A 4,634-nucleotide genomic window follows, 5' to 3' on the forward strand; every position below is an offset into this window, starting at 1 on the left:
TACACAAAGTTGTGAGAGTGACTATCAGTAGATGTGCTTTCCTGGAGGGGTTCTCAATATTTTTGCTCTTTAGGAGGTTGTCAGTTCTTTTCTTAAGTCATCTATCTGATTTCTAATTTTTCATATCTGTTCATCTGCTTCCTCTAAAAACAGATTCCAGGCCATCACCTATGAAAGTCAATCACATACTCAAGATTGGATATCTTGAGTATAATATATTACTTGACAACATGTTGGTTGGTTCTTAGAGGTTTATATTAGAGAAATACAGAGCATTACATCTGAGGTTTATTATTTCACTAAAAACATAAATTTCTTGAAAGGAGTAAATAATCTTCAAAATATACTATATAACTTGATACAAAATTTGTTATTCTTTTATTTTGTATTAAAAGCTATATTTGGAAACGTTCTTTTTTAATTTTTTTTGCTAAGATTTGTAAATTCATACAATTCTTTTTTAACATTTTATTAATTCATACAATTCTTGATTAAATTGAAACTTCCTCCCCCATCCAAGCCCCCCCATCCTCCCACCAGACCTCATGTATTCTGCCATTAAGTCCTATCAAGTCAAGCATTTGCACCCAGATGTCCTTCAGTATAAATTTGTTCAGTGGAGTCTCATCAGCCCATCTAGAGATCATGAGTGAGGCATACTATCCCTCACCCAATATCAGTCAGTCTCCAGTAGTTCTCAGTCTAAGGCCAGCTGTCCCCACCTCCTTCCCCCCACCTCAGCTTTGTTCAGTTGAGTTGGCATGGGTCCTTTGCTTGATGCCACCATTGCCACAAGTTCACATGTGCAACTTTTCAGTATTCTGAAAGCCTCTGCTTCCCTGTGTTTATGAGCCAGCCCTGGCTCTTAGAATCTTTCCGTCCCTTTTTCCCCAGTGTTCCCTGAGCTATGGGTGGGTGAGCTTCAATATAGGGGTACTATTAAAGGATACACATTCTGAAGTCCCTTATTCTTTAAAACTTGTCCAGTTGTGGACTTCTGTGTACATCACACTTTAGTGTATGATGAATGTATAAGGAAGCTTTACTGCTGAGTGTTGAGGGATGTATTAGTTTTCTCTCTACCCCTTGTTCCACTATGTTCCATGACCCTTAGGTGTAGAGGGTCAACTGGAGATATGTCACCTAGTACTTGGCATTTCTCAGATGTATATTCTCTGCCTGATCAGTTGTGGAATCCTGCAATAGCTTCCAACTGCTGCGAAAAGAAGCTTCTTTGATGAGTAGTATACAATATTCTTGTCTGTAAATATAAGAATCCTTATTTAGCATATGGTAAGAAATTTCATTTGTCTAGAGATATGAAAGAGATAGGGTTTTCTCTAGGATCTATGTTCTCTTCTGTCATGCATATTTGGATGAGTTTACAGTGCCACCCATGAGTTCATTACAATTGAGAGGGCTTTAAGTCCAATAAATAGCTATTGATTGTCCGCCAGATAACAGTGCCACTACCGCACCAATAGAGGTAGTTAACTTTGATGGTCACTATGGTTATTAGCTTTTAGGGCTGAGTTCAACCACTGATTTTTTTTTCTATTTTGACAGTTTGCGTATTATCATCTAGCATTAAGATAGTTAAACTTCAAGGACAAGGCTTCCAAGTCAGTTCCTGTTCCATTGCTCCAAGTCCTGTATCCAGCCTATGACCTGTATTAAACAGTAGGGACTTATCTACAGGGAGATAACCAAGAGATTTGGCAATAACGTCTTATTTTGGGAGTCTCCGGGACCACTCTCACCAACCACTCTAAGGAAGGTCTCCTGCCTGGCACTGTGTTCCTTGCCAAGCAGCACCCAGGTATACATATGCACTAATGTGTAGACACTGTATGTACCATTTCTCATGGGTTATTGGGGGCATCACATTTCCTTCTGGGTTTCTCAGCCCCCAAGATTCATTCATTTCTACTCTCTTTCCTCCCATTCAGCCTCCCACTTTCCTCCCCAGTCCCAGTTCCTCATTATCCCCACCCTCCCCCCAATAACACCCACCTCCAACCATGCCCCCTCTCCTCACTTCCCTCCCTCTCCACACTGTGGCCCCTTGCATGTCCCACTCTTTCTCCTCCCTGCCAAACACTCCCACTTTCCCCACCTACCCCCTGTTAACATCTGTTCCCTAATATCCCCCTCTTTTGTGTTCTTTCTTTTCCTTTACCTCTGGATATCCTTTCCATTTTCCTGACTCCTGGTGTTACATCAGAATTTATATACTCACATATAAGTGGTTGGTGCTACAATTCACAAATGAGGGACAACATATGCCATTTGGTTTTCTGCGTCTGTGTTACATCACTTAGTATAACTCTCTAGTTCCCTCCATTTACCTGAAAAGTTCATAATTTCATCTTTTCCTACTGCTGAGTAGAACTCCATTGTGTAAATGCACCACATTTCATTATACATTCCTCAGTTAAGGGACATTTAGGTTGTTCCCATTTCTTAGTTATCATGAAAAAAAGCAGCAACAAACATGGATGTACAGGTATATCTACAGTATGATGAGTACTTTGGGTATATGCCAAGGAATGGTATAACTAGATCATATGATAGGTTCATTTTTAGATTCTTGAGCGTTCTCTACACTGTTTTCCAAGGTGGTTGCGAGAATTTGCAGTCCCACCAGCAGTGAGTGATCATTCACCTTTCTCCACATCCTTGTCAGCATTGGGGGTCTTTTGTTCTTTTGACCTTAGGCAGTCTGACTGGGATAATATGAGATATTAAAGTGGTTTTTATCTGCATTTCTCTAACTACTAAGAAATTTCAGCACTTTTTAAGGTGCTTCTTAGTCATTTTCTAACATTTTTAATTTAATTTTTGTGTATTTCATACATAAAATTATCTTTATACCCTCTTCCCCCTTCCCTTTGGCACCCTCCCATAGCCCCCCTCCCCCTGGAGTTCATACCTTCTGTCATTTGTATTAAGTCATATTATGCAAAGTTATTGTCCCAAGATGTCCCTCAGTGCAAGTTCATCCATTGGGGTTTACTCAGCCTATCTACAGGGTTTCCCTTCAAGAAGATCAGCTCTTCCTCACCCAACAGTAATCAGTTGCCAATAATTCTTTGACTGAGACTTGCTGTTCATTTCCACAGTTCTATGCTGGGTTTTCATCTGCCTAAGCTTTCATGGGTCTTGTGCATTCTGACACCATTGCTGTAGGTTTATATGAGAATGGTCCCAGGGGGCCTGTAGGATTATTTCCATATAGTCATGCACCTCCCTCCCTGGCTCTTACAATCTTTCTGCCCTCTCTTCAACAATGGTCCCTGAGCCCTTGGTGGGAGGACCTCAATATAGGAGTCTTGTCCAAGGACCCACACTTTGTCGACTTATTTTTTGTGGTTTGGCCATTTGTAACCTTTTGTGTTCCTGGCCCTCCATTGCATGAGGGAGCTTTATTGATGAGAATTGAAACATGGATTAGTGTTCTCTTCATCCCTTGTTCTATGGTCCTTGAGTCTTAGGTGTAGATGTTGCATCCTAGATGTGCCACTTAGGCTTGGGCAATTCACAGGGAATCTCTATGTGTGACCAGTGATGTAACTCTGTACTTACTAATCTCTGACAATTGTTGTTCCACTAAATTTTCTCCTTCCTGCTCTCTGTTTGACCTGCCCTCACTCTCTCAGGGTCTTGTGCTCCTGGCGCCCCTGGACAGACTGACATAACACGTTTATCTTGGATTTCACATGGTTTGAATGATAGGGAGGGAGAACTTACAAAGAGAAGGCATCATTCCAGCCCTGCCCACAGTCATCATTAGCTTTCTCCTGCACCCCATGGGTGCTTTTGCGGTCTGACCCCACAGTCTGGGGATGCCCCTTTTTCTTTCCACGACTGCAGGACGCCTCCGCCATTTGCCCCAGTGGCCGCACACTTCCTTTTCAGGTTCCAGTCTCACGACAGCTATCTCTGCTGGTGGTTACCTTCCACTGTTCTTCCCAGGGTGCCCTCACCAGTCACTCATGCTTTTCAGAGGAATGAGTGGTTTCCGGGCTACAGTTGTAAAAGAAGCTACTTTGATGGGTGACAACTGGGATACTTGATCCATATTTTGCACATAGTAAGAAATTACATTTGTTTAGGGATATTAACACTTTGGGGTTTCCCCTAAGATCTATGACCCCTCCAGCTATGTATATGTGGCTAGGTTTATAGTACCAGACATGAGTTTCCTCCCATTAAGTGGACTTGAAGTCCAATTAGGTAGCTGTTGATTACCCCCAAGATAAAACCTTCACTACTGCACCAAAGTCATTTGCTTTGCTGGTCATTGATGTGTTTTTTAGGCCTTGAAGCTGGTGTATTGTTTAATCTCCATGAGTTCATGTAGTTACTAGAGCTTCTTTTTCTGTTGATTATAAGCTTTATTGCACTGTGATCAGATAGAATACATGGAATTATTTCAATTTTTTTGTATTTGTTGAGATTTGTTTAGTCATTTGCTTTGCTGTTCATTGATGTGTTTTTTAGGCCTTGAAGCTGGTGTATTGTTTAATCTCCATGAGTTCATGTAGTTACTAGAGCTTCTTTTTCTGTTGATTATAAGCTTTATTGCACTGTGATCAGATAGAATACATGGAATTATTTCAATTTTTTTGTAT

The sequence above is a fragment of the Nannospalax galili genome, unplaced genomic scaffold, assembly GCF_000622305.1.
Source record: "Nannospalax galili isolate Female #2095 unplaced genomic scaffold, S.galili_v1.0 scaffold235, whole genome shotgun sequence".
Lineage (NCBI taxonomy): Eukaryota > Metazoa > Chordata > Mammalia > Rodentia > Spalacidae > Nannospalax > Nannospalax galili.